Source organism: Leopardus geoffroyi, chromosome X (genome assembly GCF_018350155.1).
Source record: "Leopardus geoffroyi isolate Oge1 chromosome X, O.geoffroyi_Oge1_pat1.0, whole genome shotgun sequence".
Lineage (NCBI taxonomy): Eukaryota > Metazoa > Chordata > Mammalia > Carnivora > Felidae > Leopardus > Leopardus geoffroyi.
Genome location: NC_059343.1, coordinates 2,418,693 through 2,439,010, shown reverse-complemented (window position 1 = coordinate 2,439,010; position 20,318 = coordinate 2,418,693). Strand labels below are relative to the sequence as shown.

The following is a 20,318-nucleotide window of genomic DNA, read 5'->3' as shown; positions in this document are numbered from 1 at the left end:
TAAATTGGAGATTTCCTCCTGGACACTTTTCATCCAAATACCCATTACCTATTCGGTAACTGAAATAGCGTCTGATGTTGTTGTATGAAAACTGGTAGGATTTTCTTCCTTTCTTTCTTCTTTTCTCCCTCTCCCGCTATAACATGTGAGTGTTGCAAACCTGTAAAATAAAGGGAATTTAATCCAGTGCTTCTCAAACTCAGGGAGAGCATCAGAACCACCTGGATCATTGTTAAAAACACAGATTGATGCCTCCCCGCCCCCCCCAGGAATTCTGAGTCCGTAGGGCCATGGTGTCACTTGAGAAACGGCAGCACCAAGAATTCCCAAGGGAGAATGAAGTTTCTGGTCTTTGGAGGACATTTTGGAAAGCACTATTTTAATCTTTAGTCTCCATAAATAATCCAAGTGATTCTCAACTTGGGATATTTTAGCCCCCAGGGGACACTTGGCAATGTCAGGAGACATCCCAGCTCTCATCTTTGGGGAAGTGTGGGATGCCTCCAGCACCTAGTGGGTAGAGACCAGGGATGCTGCAAAATTTCCTACTTAGAGTGCACCACCAAAGAATGGTCTGGTCCAAAATGCCAATGGCTTTCTGGTGGAGAGCCCCAATGACATACAGCGAGATCCACACATGCTATGGCTTTTTGTCTTTGAGCAGTTTACTGAGTGTCCGTAAGCTTTAATTTGTCAATATATAAAATAGAAATAAAATGTTAATAGAGTTATAAAAAAGATGAGATGAGATAATGCAACAAATTATGCAGCAGATTGTAAACTCGCCGTAAAAATGTATTGATATAAAATGTATCCCTCCACTTTAATAATATATAATTTCCTAGTCAAGAAAGGCATATATTCAGAATCACAGGGGGCTTTGAGGTTCTATTATAAATAAGCAACCTATTGTCACATCAAGCTAATCACCCAGCAAAAAAAAAATGCATATTGGCCTTTCCTGGCAAGATGCGTCTTTTATTTTTTAATGTTTATTTATTGACTTTGAGAGAGAGAGAGAGCAGGGGAGGGGTAGAGAAAGAGGGAGAGAGAATCCCAAGCAGGTTCCACACTGTCAGCACACAGCCCACTACGGGGCTCAAACCCACAAACCGTGAGATCATGACCTGAGCCGAAAGCAAGAGTTGGACGTTCAACCGACTGAATCACCCGGGCGCCCCTGGAACGATGAGTCTGGAGAATTGAAAGAACAATGTGTCTTCTTCTGTTTCCACCAATGGAAACTTCCGTTTCTTGATAGCACCCTGAGTCACCAGACTTAACATCAGGCCAACAGAAATCCATTCCAGCCCGTGTAGCTGATCCACGTGGCTACCTTATTTGAAACCCTCCACTGTGCTGGTTAACTCGCAAATGAACTTGCCATGATGATGAGAAACGATGGACATGTCTTTTACAAAAGTGTGTCCATGGTTTTGCCAGGAAAATATCAGCCCTCATTCAAGCATCAGCAAAGCGTTATTAAAGAATGGGTATGCGTGACTTAAAAGTGTTTATTTACCGCCCCCCCCCCCCAGTGCTCTTGATATTACAAAATTTATGGTTTTTCAAATGGTATTCTCCAAAGTCTTTCTCTCCAGGGCCTGCTGTTTTGATATTTAATACATGAGATGTGTCAGATAGAAGGTTGAGGAGGAGGAATGTCTATCAAAATTGCTAATAATTTAGAGCCATTATGCCGGGGAGCTTTTCAGAGGAAGAAGCAGAAAGGATGAGACATTTCAACGTGGCTCTGACATCCCTCTCTGCTATTCTTTCCACCCTCAGCTCTTAATTGCCCGCGGACGCTTCTCCAGTGCGTGCCTGACAGTTCTGCCTTTCCGGAACTCGCACATGGGGGAGTAAACAGCCTTTATTTTTGCGTAAGAGTCTTCAAATGCAACATTTATAAACACAAGAAGCAAGCCGGAGGGCCAAGGACATGGTTACGCATGCTAATGGGTGATGAATATTCTCAGCACTGGTGTCTACATAGTGCTGAAGGAGAGAGAGCCCACTGGACTCCTGTAGACACCTGCCTGGCTGACGATGCCTTTTTGTCTGATCTGAGTTAGGTTCTCTCCAAGGCAAGTGTCAGCTCTGAAAAGGCTCTTGGGGTTTCCTTGCTGTGATGGACTATGGCAGGGACACGGGCCCTCGGAAGTGATTATTTTGACACTTTGGCAGTTGTTGTAGATATATATAGATATATATCTCTCTCTATATATATAGAGAGAGATTTTTTTTAATGGGCTAGGCTGTTAAGTGGATGCCATCGAGGAGGAGAAATGATTGCTTGGATCTCTGGAAAATGTACGAAAACGTCAGTGGGAGATTTTTGTCCTTCCCCGAGACGTGTTTACTATCGTAACTGTGAGAGCAATATTACCACAATTACGTGCAATGCCTTCTCAAACTAACTTTTTCCTCGTTCTTTTACTCAAAAAACATATCTTTGGTATCTTTTAATGTGGGCGTATCCCACAAACACAGCACTCATTTCCTTTCTGAACTTTTGAGAACAAAAGACTTTCGCCCTAATACGAACTTTGTCCTGATGATAAGAGTCAAAAATGGGAGAAGGCCTCCAGTGTTGATCTTGCATTTTGGTCTGCCTCTCCAGAACCCCCCCCAACTCTTAGTTAAAACAAGCAGAAAAGCATTGGGTCCATGATCTTACTTTCCAACCACGTGTGGGCTCCAGTTAGCTCACATTTGACTGATGATCTCATCACACTACTGAAGCTGTTCTAGCCAGGATTTTGTTTTTAATTTTTTTATTAATGTTTTTATTTATTTTTGAAGGAGAGAGAGAGACAGAGCATGAGCAGGGGAGGAACAGAGAGAGCGGGAGACACAGAATCTGAAGCAGGCTCCAGGCTCTGAGCTGTCAGCACAGAGCCCGATGAGGGGCTCGAACCCATGAACTGTGAGATGATAACCTGAGCCGGAGTCAGACGCTTAACCGACTGAGCCACCCAGGTGCCCTGATGATGGGTAATATTTTAATTGAAGCAACACCAAAAGGGATTTGAGGGCAGCCATGGCTGAAGAACTGGAACATTCTAGTCTAGGTTCTAAAGAAAGCTCGGTGCGAGGCAAGCTGGTTTCCCTCGCTTGCTCGTGCATTTATGAACAAGGGACGTGTTTATCCTGTGCCTCGTGTGCTGTTTGCCCCATCGGGGTCTGCACTGATGCCGTGGCCTACAGTCAAGAGATGGAGGAAACAGAAACAGTCGGGTGGAAAACCCTGGCCACGTTTTCCCCGAACCCGAAGCTCCGTTCCAGAGACCTGCAGTGTAAGTCACCAAGGAGGAGCCATGCTCTCTAGCAGGCAGGAAATGAGCCTGTGGGGCCAGGCTGCTGGGGAGGCACTCTCTCCGTGCCACCTCCCCACTCTTCCCTTTGGATGCGAGCATGATACTGTTGGGCACTCCGCTCGGAGATGCCCGCAGATCAACCGTCAGGAAGCTGATTGCAAATAACTTGATCATCACTCAGCACCTGAGAAATACTCTGTTTCTCTCACGATTACACAATCTCTCAACGAACGTGGATTTATTTCACTGAAAAATGTGTAAGGCGAAAATAGCATGTGCATCAAATCAAGGAGTAAGGAGGAAAGCTCCCTGTCCAAATGAAAGACAAAGGGAGATGCGGTCATGCGCTTGGTAGCCTCAAGGATCCCTGTTCACCGTCAGCGTTCAGTTCTTCGGGGACATTGAGGCAGGGTCCTCACAGTTGTGCTCCCGACAAGCCAGCCTGATGTCCCCACTCCCGCCCTCTGTGCTCCCCCAGTGTCCTCTGAACACGTCTCACTTCCAGTTCTGATGCATTCTTCTGCTGTGTTCACCTCTGCCCCCTGGCCTCCTCACTGCTTCCAAGAGCATTTCTTGCAGGATTTGTTAACAAACACAGGTGAACCACCTGTCACTCAAAAGAGCAATTCTCAAAAGGTGAGTTTTCATTGGAAAGGAACTTCAGCTTCACCCAGGAGGCCAGCAACCTGGGGAGAAGGCAGACTCCTGTCCAAAAGCCAACTCTGATTTCTGCCTGGCCCATGGGTCTTTAAAGGGTTTCATCAGTTAAGGGAGTGCGGTGGTCTGTGATGTTCCTGGTAACAGGCAGGCTCGATGACCTCAGCTACAGAGTTATCTTGGTGCTTCGATGTTGTGCGAGAAGTTCTGGTTCTTGGTACCCAGGGAGTGGTTTTGCAAGGTCTGGTTCTTTGGAACCCCCAAAAGCAGGGCAGGTGGGGGGAATGTTGTGCAAATGTACTCTGTTCTTTCTGCATAGGAGGGCAGGCTGAACAAATGCACCCAGCGTGGTCAGTAAAGTCATTTGTGTGATCTTAAAAAAACAAAACCACGTGCTCAAAGATTGCCAAGGTTATCAGAAAACCAAGGGCCTTCAAACAGACCTGTGGGCCTCTGTGACCTGGGAACGTTGAGGTCCTTCACTCCACAAAAGCCACCGGACTGCAGATCTCAAAGGAAGTAAATTAGTTCCGTTACAGATCAAGGGCCTTAGGTCAGCAAAGAAGGAGCGTGTTAACTTGAAGCAAGTTAACCCTTAAACACTGGCTGCAGTCTCTAGGTAGCTGGGACCAAAGGAACAGTGTTTGGAGAAGCCACCTTAATGAACCAAGGTGTCCAGCCATGTTGATGAAGGACGCTCCTCCCCGCAAATCAGTGAACACTCCATTTTCCATACATCCTTTGGGATCTGCAGTCCAGTGGCTGCCGTCCAGTTCCAGTGGGAACACGCGATGACATTCATTTTTATCACTCATTGCCGTGGCGATGGCTAACTGTACTGTTCATGGTATGTCTGCCTCCATGATGCGTCGTGCAAATTAATCATGGGATTTGTACCTTCACAAACGTTATGTAATTACTAATTCCTGATATTTTTATTAAAATTACAGATATGCAACTGGGAAATTGAAAGAAAGCTGCACACAGGATGTGTGTGGCCATAGTTCTTAATCCTCTTGTCTTTGGAATAAAAAGTGGGACTCCGTGTTCTCCCTGTTGTACCCCTCATAGTTTTTTAGCTTCATGCCTGTCTATGTCCTTCTGCTCCAGGAAAGGAAAAACTAATAGAAAAGCCCAGTTCTCTGTTCTTTTGTGCCAGCTGGAAGTTTACCCCAGCACCAAGCCCTAACCCAGTGAAAACCCCAAATCTGGGACGCCTGGGTGGCTCAGTCAGTTGAGCGTCTGCCTTCAGCTCAGGTCATGATTTCACAGCTTGTGGGTTCGAGCCCGCATCCGGCTCTGTGCTGACAGCTCGGAGCTTGGAGCCTGCTTGCGATTCTGTGTCTCCCTCTCTCTCTGCCCCTCCCGTGCTTACATTTTGTCTCTCTCTCTCAAAAATAATAAAGCATTTTTAAAAATTAAAAAACAAACAAACAAATCTCTCTTCTTTCCTTGTTCTTTCTACCCATTTTCAGATGTTGGGGAGGAAGAATTTCCTCTGCCATTCAAGGTCCTCCTGGTTGAACTAAGAATCAAGTTGACACGAGGCAGATGAGCATGAGAAAATCACGTTTACTTTACTACGTACGGGGAACCCACACAGACACGGAAATTCCAATGACAGGCAAAATGAGGTACATATGTCATTCTGAATTAGGGGAAAGGGGCTAAGGGTCCGGGTCTTCAAAGGAAAGGAACGTAGTTCTCAGGAATACGAAGAAGGAAATGTTTGTCTCTGATCAGAAACCAGTCTCGTGGCTGTTCCTAAATTATTCGCAACCAAAGAGAAAGTGAGAGTCTCTTGTCTGGCCCGCATCGAATGATCCTTATGCTCTGGGCTGGGGAGAGGCTGAGCTTTCCAGGGCGTGTCGTTTAAACAATATCAGCCTCCTAAAAACTGAGAAGAAAGGAAGGTCTGTTCACCAGACAGCCGTCCCCATCTGCTACCAGCAGTCACCTATGCATGGAGTACTTTACGCTTTCTCCAGTCCCAAGCCGTGGCAAGCAGGGAACAGCCTCTTTAATTTAACACTGTGAATATGAAAATAAATAAGCTCACAGGGTACACGCTCTGTGAAAATATACGGCCAGGAATAATAGCTATCTTCGACCTTTGCCTGCAACATTCATGTGTTTCAATTAATTTTTAAGACGGTCTGATAGTATAGAAATGTACAGGGAAAGACATCCAAATAATTGTGGAAGGGAGAAGCTTGAGTTATTTGTAATCATGTGGAAAATTAATTAGAATTAGATAATCACAGCTTTTTAAAACGGTGGGATATTTCATTTAAAAATTCATTAATTTATGTATGAATAACAATCTTTAATTTAGTCACTGTATTTTAGCATCTAATTATTTGTGGGAGAGCCATAATTCGCTAATTTTGAGTATACCCAAATGGACTCATTTGACTTCTTAACAACCAGAGGACTAAACTGTGAAACATGGCAAAACCTTTTAAAAACGTGGCACCTCAGGTTGTCATCAAAATCTGTCATAACATAATATTTTAAGGCTGCTAAAAGCATCCTACGGTAGAGCGTTAATCAATACTGAGAAGAAAATTAGTGTTGGTGGTTATGAAATACACGTTAAAACGTTTTCGTTAATAGTTTGGAGTTTCAAATAATGCACAGGTTCGGGGAGAAATCTTATGTGAGGCAGGGGGATTCTGAGACACGTGTGCAGCTGTGAGTGTCGTGTCAGCACTAAAACAGCTCCCCGTCCTTGGCTGGTGCATCAGTCACGAGCCTCGTAGGGTTCAAAGCTTATGAATGTTTACAGGCAACGCCTGCAAGGTTCAACTCTGAGTCATTTGTTTGGAAGAAAATAAAGTATTTGTTTCTGCAAAGCCGTGTTATTAATAATGGCAAGGTTCCCAAACAACCCTCAAAAAAATCTTCTCTCGCCTGCCACAAAAAACACAAGATACTCAAGACTTTCGGTGCACAACCATAGGACATAACACCATGGTAGTCATAAATAAATGAATATAGACTCGAATGTTTTAAAACCACAGTTTCAGAAACCTCTTAAATGTTGAAACACAAAATGAAGGCGTTTCCTTTGGAGGAGGATGAAGTGTCAGATGTAGCACTTTATGGGAATTCTGCAGACTCATTCTGGAACCTTTGAAGGAGTTGGTACGTTTGATTTCTTAGCACTGGCTGCAAAGACAGAGGTTGGACCAGAAGAGGACGTGTGGGCAAACATTCCTTGAGAGGCAGGGACTGTCGCTAGGAAAAAACCCAGAAAGGAACAGAACAGGGCTTGGGGAGTGATCCTCGTCACCCTAACAAAAATGATGCAGACCTAAACCTTGGCGACAGAATTCTTAGGCCAACACTGGGCGGAGCCGTTGAGAATCTGGTTAAAGCAAACTGGAGGGTGGAGTCCATTCAAAGGTACATACTAACCGAGCGAGCGCCCAGTGCAAAATCCCTACATAGCATTTGAGAATCCAAGGTCAAGTTTCAAAATGCAAAGCTTAATTGCGGGGTCAGTCTTTGCTGGTTGGCTCATTTGTATACGGGACTTAAATGTTTCCAGAATTTCAAAACGCATACCTTAATTGTAGGGTCAGTGTTTGCTGGCTGGCCCAGCTGCGTATCGGAGTTAAATATTTCTTTTTTTTTTTTTTAATTTTTTTTTTTTTTTAACGTTTATTTATTTTTGGGACAGAGAGAGACAGAGCATGAACGGGGGAGGGGCAGAGAGAGAGGGAGACACAGAATCAGAAACAGGCTCCAGGCTCTGAGCCATCAGCCCAGAGCCCGACGCGGGGCTCGAACTCACGGACCGCGAGATCGTGACCTGGCTGAAGTCGGACGCTTAACCGACTGCGCCACCCAGGCGCCCCCGGAGTTAAATATTTCTAAAAAGATACTTCCTTGCTTTTGATGGTGACCAGACTAGTTGCCCAGACATCCAAGCTATTTTCTGACGTGTCAGAGTGACTTCAGGCCATCTCCATTGAATGAGTAGCGACCTCATTACCCTAAAGATGCAGAAGTTGTACTTAAAAAGAATCTGTTTGCTTTGTTTCCATTTATTTCTTGCATATTGGAAATGTAAATTTCTGAGACTCCAATTCTCCCGTTGCCTTTTCTCACACAAGCTACCGGAGGGGGATTTCATAGATGCTTCCTCAGTATTTACCAAATACTTAGCATTTCCACTTGTGGTTTCCAACTCAACATATCTGAAAATGACTCCGTTCAATGAAGCCGGGTTTTGGTCTTGGGTCGTTCTCTTTAGAGGTGATAATTGGGCTGGGGTTTGAGACACCGGAACATACTTTTTGTCTTATGATTTCCTTCCCCCAAAAATTATGGAACTGAATCTGTTGAGCCGTGCTTTTCCATTTTACCACCATATCCTCTTTATTGATGCTGGTAACAGACCAACTGATGCCTTCTCGTGTGCAAAACCTTTGTGAGCACAGCCTAGTTTCCTTGGTATTAGAATGATGTTGAGTACATTAGAGTTTTTCACATATTATATGGCATTTATTTTATGAAAGCTGTTTTAGATTCTCGCCAAAACTGGGGGTAACTCATTTTGCTGATCTAGACTTAAGTTTGATTTTTTAAACTACAAACAGTGATCACGTCTAAGGACAAGAGACTTAAAGACCTGTCAAAGATATAGAAGGTACGGGCCAGGGCAGACAGCACGTTTTGCCTAAAATTAGGTATTTGTTTCAAAAGAATGGAGCATAGGATCTTGGGCAGAAATCGTGCAAAAAAAAAAAAAAATGACCATGAGGATTTGACAGGATTCTTGGGCTGGCATAATTTGTGAATTGTGATAATTTTGGGGTTCCTTTGGTTGGAATAATGTGAAATCGTATTATCCTAAGAAAGATGCATGCAGGTATTCGCGTGATGTAGTTGGCATCCATTCACAAAATGTTTATTTTCCCCTGTGTGAAGACTGCAAAGACATCAGTAAGTGTATGAAGGTGGGTCGAGACATTCAGGTCTCAGCAGTGGCACATAACTTAGCATCTCTTGAAACACCGTCGACAGATAATGCATACTGCTGTCCACAGTAGGTGGTGACCCACTTATGGGTAAAATAGGGCCTTATTTATGTTTCCATACTAATGAAGAATATCTTACCACAGTAGGAACATAATAGCATAAAGAAAAATAAAGAAGGAAAAACACCTAAGGAAAGCAGTAGGACTTACTCAAAAATCCCAATGTGACACCAATTACAAATTTTGAATTGCCATTTGAGAATGGGCATGTCAATATCTTGAGGCAGAGGTAGAAAGTTCCATTTTGTTTTATTTTATTTATTTTACATTTATTTATTTCGAGAGAGAGAGAGTGAGCAAGAACACGGGAGGGGGAGAGAGAGAGAGGGAGAGAGAGAACCCCAAACAGGGTCCCTCATATCAGCACAGAGCCCACTTCAGGACTTGAGCCCACAAACCATGAGATCGTGACCTGAGCCGAAGTCAGGAGTCACAAGCTTAACCAAGTGAGCCACCCAGGTGCCCCTAGGAGGTTCTGTGTCAGAGGGAACATTCACATGAGGGCAGAAGTTTTGGTTCTCTATTCTTGAAATATGTGGTTTCAATTCCAACCAAAGAATCTTTTTCAGGCATATCTCATGACACACGTCTGGGTGTCCTTAGAGAAATCATTGAACCTCAGGGTTCCTAAAGGCCAGTGATAAAAGTCTGTAGCAAGACCCTTAAAACCAAATGAGAATGTTCAACGTTTGAAGCATGCATGCATTATTCTAGAGAGAGACTCATAATGTGAATCAGATGCTCCAAGGCTCTGTGATCCCAGAAATATTAACAACCACTAACAATTCCCTTGAGTCTATTTTTTTCTGATTTTTCAAATGATGGAATGGAGCACACTGACCTTAAAGTCAGTAGTAGCTCTATAATTGTAGGCATCTGTGAATTATATAGTAACTTCTTAGAGACAGACTTCCTCTCCCCCTTCCCTTGGTATCCTATCTCAGTATGGCCTCCTAACATCTCCACAAGGAAATAAATCACGTTGAACCAAAGCAAGTGATCACAAAGACAGAACTGCATCTGTCAGTGCCCACAGATTCAAGATTCCCTTTGAAGAACGTGTCAAATACCATGGTTTATTGCATCACAGGGAAATATTGTTTAGAAATAATAGTAACTGCTACCTAAACCATAGGAAAGTGTCTTCAATCAATCAATAAGTCCAATAATGGCATGTTGCTACAGTGCCGTTTCATTCAAAGGATCGATCACTTGCAACAAATCCACCTGCATAATCATTTTCCAAAACTAATAATCTTGCACATTTATGGGGAACTTTTTCTTTTGCAGTGGGTGTTCACCTACTTTGAAATCATTTAGTCTTCATTTAATCTCATTGCCCTCACATATAGTCACATAAATGTGAAGATAGGTAGCCATATTTTTCAGCATTTAGGAAAAAAAAATACCATCCCAAACCATGAGATATTAGGAATGTCTCCCCAATATGGCACAGACAGGAATGGATGGGAAAAGTACCAATCAGGTCACGGTTCATGACAGTGGCAGGAAAAAAATAAAACCTTAGCAGAAACACACCTGTAACACAAACAAGGAACGAAAACAGACCCGTATATGCTTGTTGTAGCAAAGGAGCCATGTCTGAATAAACCGTGGTGTAATCATTTGGCATTATGACTTGTCTTCAGAAATTATATCAATTGACTTAGGGTCACCGCCCAGAGTTGCCGGCTTGAGTATGTATCCCTCATGCATATATTGTCAAAAGTGGCAGCATCCAGTCGTGCCTGCCCTCGTGGTGGAAATCAGCTTTTAATTTATGCCACACAAGGTCTCTGCATGTATCCCACGCCATGTCGCACAGGGGCTGGGTAGTATTCCTTCTCATGTTGGGAGACCACAGTCCGTGAAAAAAGGAATCTCCCCATATGTCCATTTCAAGAAGTAAATTTGAGATGTTGTATTTACAGGTCCTGTCTCTGGTAAGTGGAGATTCTTTGCTATTTTTGGTTTGTTTTTTTGTGTCACAGAAATTGGGAGTGTTGGCAAGATACGATGCAGTGAGCCAGAGAACATTACCATTGCGTGGGGTGCCCACCTAGCCATTCAACAGAGGAACAGAGAGAACCCCACATACGTAAGGGACAGAATTCCCAAACATTGCTCTAGGATATCTCAAAGGGAGAGTGCAGGATGGCAAGGAGAATGGACTGGAGGCAGCGGATGAGCCATGGCATTCATATACTATTTCACCCCGACTACCATGGTGGCGCCACATGGCCACCATCTTGGACCTTTGACACAGTTCGTAAAAACAAGAGGCAACTCTTCACTGAAGGGCAGGGCCAGTGCCCCACCCTTGGCATCCTAGGAACATGCAGTTGAAACACAGAGGAGGTAGTTTAGGTAGAGCTTCGACCTCGAGCCAGAGGAGACACATGGGCTATCTGAATTCACAAGTATATTTCACTTGGCCCGCAAAATGGTTTTTTAAAACGTTTAACCTGTGAGTACTTCAAGCCCCAGACACATTCATCAGTGCCCTACATTCTCCACCATTTCCCTTATTATTACCCCTGGCCTTAAAGGAATTTGAATTTCCAAACAGTGCAGAGGATTGAGTGCTCTCACACTCAATAATTTTGTAAATCTAAATTTACCTAGGAGAGACGGCAAGACAGCAAAGACATGTCCACTTAAATAGCATTACGATTTCCATCTTTAATAGAGTGAATACATGTCTGGTCTAGCTCCAACTGTAATCATTGCCTGGTTATTTTTTTTTTAATAAGACAACTGAGTGATTTAAAATCCAATTTTTCTTCTTTAGGGCTTTATCTATTTATCATTCATTTCTAAGTGGAAAATAAGTTAGGCAAGCATAAAGTATTGGTTATAAACTTAGCATATCAAAAAAGCTCATGTGCAGAAATCCTCAACAATATAACAAAGACCCGAATTTGTTATTAGCCCGAAATAAATTTTCATTAGGAAGGATGAGGGTATCCAGCAGTGGAATTAGGGTATGTGGTGGTTTACCTTGAATGTCCTTCACACGTGCCACTCTGAGGACTAAAAATTTAATAAGAAGTTATTGGATTAAACTTTCTTCTTTGAAAACAGTGACAGAATTACATGGGCTCTGATCATAATCATCCGTTAAAAAGACATGTCAAGGGAACCAAGTGCCTTAAGACAATGTAAGACTTTGAGGCAGGGAAGTTTTATTATATGGACAAGTTTGACTATGGCTACAGCACAGAAGTGAGCAATCTTGGGTGAACACAGATGTCACCTTGTGCCCTAGGAAGAATTAGGGGCATCGCCTCTAGCAACTTAGCTAAAGGTGTTCTCTTAAGCTGGGAACTATTTCTATAAAAGACAAACTAAGGAGGAATTTGGCTTTCAAATCCATAGGCTTAAGGACAAGACAGAGTTCTAACAAAATGTTTTGCATGTATGCGTTGCCTTCATGGCCACCATGGTTTAACACGTACCACACCTCTTTAAAAACCTCAGGTGTTTCTCTGTTCTCTACCCAGGAGGTGTTAAAGGTGCCACATCATGCATGAGTCAGCTATAGCTCAGAGAAGCAAAATATTTTGACCGGGGTAAGACTGGTTGAGTTGGTTTTCGAGAAGTCTGGCACACTTTACCATTCATGCTCAATCTTTGGAATCCTGTCCAAAGGAGTAGGGATATGAAGAGGAAGCCCAGAGAAATCTTACCTCTTTTCTTTCTTTCTTTCTTTCTTTCTTTCTTTCTTTCTTTCTTTCTTTCTTTCTTTCTTTCTTTTTCTTTCTTTCTTTCTTTCTTTCTTTTCTTTCTTTCTTTCTTTCTTTCCTCCTTCCCCCTCTCTCTCTCCCTTTCTTTCTTCCTCTTTCTTTCTTTCTTTCTTTCTTTCTTTCTTTCTTTCTTTCTTCTTTCTTTCCTGTTTCTTTCTTTCTTCATTTATGGATATAGTTACGATGTTTCAAGATGTACACCTAATCTCATGACTCACCCCTTAAGAAATAGGAGATAATAGGGCGCTTGGGTGGCTCACTTGGCTAAGCATCCGACTCTTGATTTCAGCACAGGTCATGATCTCATGGTCTGTGGGTTCGAGCCCCACGTCGGGCTCTGTGCTGACAGCTCAGAGTCTGGAGCCTGCTTCAGATTCTGTGTCTCCCTCTCTCTCTGCCCTTCCCCTGCTTGTTCTCTCTGTCTCTCTCAAACAAAAATTAAAAAAAAAAGAAAGTTGAAATGAGATGATCTCCCTTTTGTGTTCCAACCACGTACCCCCAATTCTCTCAACCATGTCTACATATCTTCACAAAGTCACCAGCAAGTTTGACTTTTATGTGCTCATGCACTATTCAAGAGCAGCCTGCTTCAGCCTGATTCCTGCCAGTATCTGAGTTACTGAAGTTGCCTTTTCATCGCCAAAGATGACTGTGGACCAAGCCCACAGGACCTGTCTCTTAGGAGCATTCCACTCAGCTGTCCATCCGCCCCTTGAGTCCATCCTTCCTTCCACGACTGGGAGCTCATTTTCCTACCTCATTGAATGGTTCATCTTTATGATCTCTTTCCATGGCTTTCTTCCCAGTTTTTAACACTGGGGAGCTCGACTAGCTTGGTTTGGGACTTCTGGGCCCTTCCCTCCATCTACTCTGTCTGTAGGTAACTATATTCGTCCTCACACTTTACATCCCATCTCTGTATGGGTTGATTTCCAAATTACTATGCCCAAGGGCCCCTTCTCTAAATTCCCATCTTATATAAGCACTTGACTTCATGGTTTCCCCAGAGTGTCATCCCACGAGATCTCCAACTTACCAACCCAGAGACAAAGCTTTGATTTTTCTCTCCAGACTTGGAGGAGGAGGAGGAGATAGAAGATAAAATAAAGGAGAAAAGCAAAGATGTGAGAACAGAGACTAGAAAATACACGCCAGGTTCAGTCCCTGAGTCCCATCCTTGGCTGGCTGGCCCAGGTGACAACCGGCCTCTTTTGTGGAAGTCTGCTTCTGTTCTGTTTTGGTTACTGTGAAACAACACAACCTCAGCACCCTTAATCATCACCTCCATGCACGTTGTTCCCTAATCAGATATCTGTATCATGGCCTCTCCTCTTTGCCCCAGATTCACATTTACAAAGGTCTCTCAGATATTTCTGGCCAGCTGCCCTGCCGGCACCTAAATTTCAACAAATCTCGAACCTAATTAATCATCCCATCCCCAATTCCAACCCTTCTCACTGGGCTCCCTCTTGTCTTAATGGCTTCATCATTTTTATAGTCAAGGTGGAATCCTTTGGGCTGATCTGTCATCCGTGCTGTGGTCATCCTACTATTTGCCAGCCAGCGGCGTTTTGCTGACGGATGTGCGGTGTGCAAGCACTCCCCCACATTTTGACCTTTGCCTGGCATTGACTGTGTCCTCAATAACATCCTCAAAAGACAAGTGGAACCCCTTCTTGGTTTCCTCACACAGGGCCCCTCATAAGAATCCTATATTGCCATCCCTGCTGATGTCTTCACCTTTCCCTCCTCAGCTCACGCTAAATGAAAATTTCCACATCACCCATCAAATGCCATTCTTGGGGGTTTCTTCTCCCTGCTTGTCCTCATCGCTTGTTGGTTCCTTACTTCCCCATCCTTCTCTGTGGCCTTCTGGTCCTCCCTCTCCTCTGACACCAGCTCTCCCTCTCCCTTCCACTCTCCTTCCTCCACTCCCCTGGACTGTATCCTTCTCTTCCTTCTTCCCCCCACCTTTCCCTTTTTTGTACCCCCTCTGCCACCATCACTGCTGTTCTCTCCAAGATGTATCTGTGTTGGGTGCTTCCTCTGTTTCTCTCTCATCTCCTCAAAGGCCCTGCAAGATGGATGTTGCCCTTGTTGCTCGGTAAACAAGACGTCTGTGGAATGTGGGGTAGGTCCCCTCACTGACCCTCAGCCGGTTGCCCTGCAGCTCAACCAGTATCCATTGCTGAGTTGGGCGCCCTGATCATGGGTCTCCATGCTTTGTTGTTCCCATCAGCAATCATACAAATGGTACCATCTTGCATTTCATTATTATTTATTTTGCATTTTGTTAACTTTATTTGTCTTGAGAAAGACAGAGTATGACCACTGAAAGGGCAGAGAGAGAGAGAAGGAGAGAGAGAATTCCAAGCAGGATCTGCACTGTCAGCACGGAGCCCAACCCAGGGCTCAGTCCCATGAACCATAAGACCATGACCTGAGCCGAAACCAAGAATCAGACACTTAATGGACTGAGCCACCCAGGCGCCCCTCAGATACACAATCTCGAATTTCAAAGTGAGTTTTAAATGTTACAGGAGGTCACGTTCCCCACCTTCCTCTGCTCAACTTCGCAGAAAAACTCCTCAATCACTGTTGAAATTCACTAACTTCCTTTTCTCTCCTTTATGTTCTCTTGAGTGCATTCCTGTCGACTATTATCCCCATGACTGGACTGAGCCACTTGTTGGACAATTTGTCCAACGATCTCTTCGAGTACAAACTCATCGGTCATCTCTTGGCATTCCTTGTTGTCCACATCAGTGCTGATTTACCAACTTTCTCCTCTAGTCTTTTTGGAAACTGCTGGCCCACTTCATTTGCTTCCATTCATTCATTCAATAAAGACAAACTTTATTAATAAAAGTCAACCCTTCTCTGCATCACCTCCACCCACCAGAACAAATGCACTTTCTCTTTCCAGCAAAGATATAGACGCGTCTCTAAGACGGATGCTTCACATTTGGCTTCCCACCTATTGGATGTGTTGTCTTTTCCACTGAATTTTTATCCTCTAGGGGCCAAAGCTGATAAATTTTGCTGTTTCTCACAGTCTACAGCATATGGAAAACTCTCACTAAATATTTGTTAAATGGATAATAAAAGAGAGAATGGATTTTTATCATTTCTCACTGTGTAAGCCTAACATCTCTACTTCGCTTAATAAAATTCACAAGAGAGTGGATTGTCACTTTCACGGTTAGTTTTTATCTTCAAGATAATAACAGTAGCTGCATGATTCCAATTCCAGTCAACAGCCAACTTTTTTTTAAATCATTTCTCATGTTGTTTAAGTTTCTCTAATGAGTTTGAAAATTCTATTTCAGGTTGCAAATGAAAAATTTAATCACTGCTTTTTGGTTTGGAGTATCTCCATTGATGTCCCTAGTTTATTCTGTACAAATGCGGTCCTTTGATATTGTGATGCAGGGAGTGAGGACATTTTTTTTACCATGTCCTCTCTGCTTGGGGAGCTCAAAGTCCCTAAGTGACACGTGTCCTGACTGTGTCTACCACCTGCATGGAAACCTTGACTCCTTGCCTGTTGCCTGTGGAGTAACCCAAAACATTTTCACCTGCTGCTACGTGTCTGGGGAAAATTCTCATTTCGGTTATTTGTAACTGAGTCTGAACTCGGTTCGCACTTCGACTCACAATCACTTTCCTGATTCTACCATTTCCACTTGTGTATCACAGAGTCGAGAACCTAAGCGTTTCCGAGACCTGTGTTTATGGCCTTTTATTGACCAGGAATGGCCCCTTCATATCCTATGTGGTCAAATCCAAGATGCTTTTCAAGGTCAACTCACTCAGTCACTCTTACTGGGTAAAGTACTATTCCCACTGAAATCACTCGTTTTCTCTTATTGATTGCTATGGGCTCATAGCTGAAGACACCACACCCACAGCCTGTAGGATCTTAATGGTTTTTATACCACATGACATTTGTGCAGAGAGGGGCACGGCTGATTCTGTTTCATTTTGACTGCCTCAAATAATTCATTTGTATTTTTTTTAAGTTTATTTATTTTGAGAGCAAGAGAGCATGTGAGTGAGGAGGGCCAGAGACAGAGAGGGAGAGAGAGAATCCCAAGCCGGCTCTGAGCTGTCAGCACAGAGCCCAACACGGGGCTCAAACTCACGAACCATGAGATCATGATCTGAGCCAAAATCAAGAGTGGGACACTCGACTGACTAAGCCACCCAGGTGCCTGGTAATTTTGGTTTTAATTTCATTAAAACACAGTGTGTTTGCCTTCAAAAGTCTTCATCATTAATGCCATTGGATGGCTGTGTTTTGGGGAGAGGAAATGTGAAATACTGAGTTTGGATCCAAGCACACAGCCAGGGCTCTGTCAGTCTGTAACTCATGGAGAATATGTTACCCCCAACAGTTAACGGTTGACCTTACACTGATTTCCTGCTAGGTCCTCACAGATACAAGGATGCCCCAATAACACGTGTCGCTGGCAAAGCTGTTGATCTCTAGGGCATTTTTTTCAGTGCATTATATTTTTAATTCCTCTGCCCCTCCATGATACTGGTTTGCATTTTTATTTCTCAGGTGAAGACTTGCAAATCAATCAGAGCATTAAGTGGATCTCCAGAAGTTTCACAGCAATTTAGAAATGAAACCAAGATTTAATACCAGCCTGCTTAAAAAGTATGTATTCGACAGGAAGTGAAGGTATCATGTGATTTATTTATTTTTTGGTATCACGTTATCTAAATGGTTGCGATACATAATGACAACACTGCCTTTACGCAACAGGAGAAGTCAAACATTTCTATAAAATATATATTTTTTAATTTTAAAAAATGTCTTTCAAAATATCCATCATCATATGGGCACTCGGTTAAGCATCTGACTCTTGATTTCAAGCCCCACGTGGGGCTCTGCACTGACAGTGTGGTCCCTGCTTGGGATAAGTACATTTATGGCGACTTACAAACCTGCGAAACCCACCCACAATTATACCTTTGCATGTAACAAAAAGAAATGTATTTATGTACGTATGCATTATACTTATGTATATGTTTAAATATCACTTCTTTTTAATGTTTATTTATTTTGAGAGAGAGCAAGCACAAACAGGGCAGGGACAGAGAGAGGGAGAGAGAACGCCAAGCTCCAGCACAGCCTTGAACCCATGAACCGTGAGTTCGTGACCTGAGCTGAGATCAAGAGTTGGGCGCTTAACCAGTTGAGCCAGCCAGGGGCCCCTAAATATCACATTTTTAATTTAATTTTTTTAACGTTTATTTATTTTTGAGAGAGAGAGAGACAGAGCATGAACGGGGGAGGGTCAGAGAGAGGGAGACACAGAATCTGAAACAGGCTCCAGGCTCTGAGCTGTCAGCACAGAGCCCGACGCGGCGCTCGAACTCACGGACCGTGAGATCATGACCTGAGCCGAAGTCGGACGCTCAACCGACTGAGCCACCCAGGCGCCCTTAAATATCACATTTTTATAACCATTGTCACAGTTCCAAGTTGTGGAGGCTTTGATCATATTATAATTCAAGATGAATTATATCTATATAATATATATATTTATGTGTATATATATTACAAATTATTAACATTACATATTACATAATACAAATATATTATGTATATATTTATATATATTATATAAATTACTTATATAGTATATATACACGCCATAAAACTTTGGTTTGCAAGAATAATTCGTTCCAAAAACATGCTTGTAATCCAAAGCACTTGTGTATCAAAGCGAATTTCAAGAACATTGGCTCAGTTGTAATCACGTGACATTGGGCATCACGTACCACTCGTTAATGCAAGACATCTCTCAGTCATCAAGTTAAAATGTATTAGAAATGTTTGCTCGGGGCGCCTGGGTGGCGCAGTCGGTTAAGCGTCCGACTTCAGCCAGGTCACGATCTCGCGGTCCATGAGTTCGAGCCCCGCGTCAGGCTCTGGGCTCATGGCTCAGAGCCTGGAGCCTGTTTCTGATTCTGTGTCTCCCTCTCTCTCTGCACCTCCCCCGTTTATGCTCTGTCTCTCTCTGTCCCAAAATAAACGTTGAAAAAAAAAATTAAAAAAAAAAATGTTTGCTCGTCTTGTGGAACACTCGCAGAACAAGTCATTCACAATCCAAGGTTTTACTATATATATAAATGATAAATACATATGAATATTTAGGTGCCGCTTGTAATTTACTTTGTATCTGCTGACATTTAATATTCTTCAGTATGATCATAAGCAACACAGAGCAAGACAAGTTCACCCACCTTAAAAATACTACCAAATGGGGACGCCTGGTGGCTCAGCCGGTTAAGCGTCCAACTTTGGCTCAGGTCACGGTCTCACACTTTGTGAGTTTGAACCCCGTGTTGGACTCTGTGCTGACAGCTCAGAGCCTGCTTGGGATTCTCTCTCTCTCTCTCTCTCTCTCTCTCAAAAATAAACATTAAAAAAAAAACTACCAAGTGTCTGTGTGAACTCTGACATCCATCCTCTCTGAGGACATCCCTGTGTCTGGCCATGTGCTGACAGCTCAGAGCCTGGAGCCCATTTCAGATCCTGTGTCTCCCTCTCTCTCTCCCCTTCTCTTGTTCATGCTCTGTCTCTCTCTCTCTCTCTCTCAAAAATAATTAAATATTAAAATAAACAAATAAAATAAACACTTGTCACCTACCGAGAGTATTTGCTATAGGACCACACCGTATCACTATTCCCCCCATTGTCATCCAGGGTGCCATGTCGATGATGCACACCGTGCAACAGATGGGAAAAATCCTCATGCAACTTAACAACATGCTCACGTTTTCCTGTAGTTCTGCCGAAACACAACTTTGTGAGAGCTCCCTCCGTTACCGCCAAGATAAGCCACACCTGCTACAAAAGCATAGCTCCCATGTCCACAAAGTCTCTGGTAGCCTTGAACGTCTGATTCTCCTTCTGGGAACATCCTGTACAGACTAGAGTATAGGCGGGTGCGTGTGTCTTTTCTTTGGGTTTTTGGATTTTTGTTGTCATTGGGAGGATGCTACAATGAGCTGGTGTTCCCAGAGCTGTATCTGTAGGAATTCTTGGAGGGTTGCATTTGAAATATGTGCTGCTCAACAAAAATACTGTTTCTACCAAACTCCCGGAGGACCAACCAATTTAGAATTATTTCTTTTTATTTCTTTTTTATTTTTTTAAATGTTTATTTGTTTTTGAGAGAGAGAGAGAGAGAGAGAGAGAGAGAGAGAAAGACAATACAAGCTGGGGAGGAGCAGAGAGAGAGAGAGACACACAGAATCCGAAGCAGGCTCTAGACTTAGCTACAAACACAGAGCCCCACACGGGGCTCAAACTCACGAGCTGTGAGATCGTGACCTAAGGTGAAATCAAGAGTTAGACGCTCAACCTCCTGATCTGTAAAGACCATCATCCACTTTTTTTTTACTAATGACAACCTTCGTCTCTCAGGAGTGGCTGGAAACGCTCCCTTCTGGCTTTCATATTTGGGGAACACGTCTTCGTGTCCTCCTCAAGGCACTCGGGGGTCATTTTTTCCTTCTCTCTCAAA

The 20,318-nt window shown here is 43.3% G+C and overlaps 1 long non-coding RNA gene across 3 annotated transcripts in view; it reads left to right on the top strand.

Annotated features, from left to right (window-relative positions):
* Window positions 1-19,979, top strand: part of LOC123595155 — a 55,478-nt gene extending 35,499 nt beyond the window's left edge. The window contains exons 2-6 of one of the 3 annotated variants that reach the window (XR_006711061.1): window positions 1,789-1,883; window positions 5,453-5,611; window positions 16,471-16,600; window positions 17,339-17,437; window positions 19,496-19,979. This is a non-coding gene — a long non-coding RNA (uncharacterized LOC123595155). Of the gene's footprint in view, window positions 1-1,788; window positions 1,884-2,896; window positions 4,825-5,452; window positions 5,612-16,470; window positions 16,601-17,338; window positions 17,438-19,495 lie in introns of those variants that run through there. The other 2 variants (XR_006711063.1, XR_006711062.1) reach the window with 2 other exon arrangements.
* The last annotated feature ends 339 nt before the right edge of the window (window positions 19,980-20,318 follow it).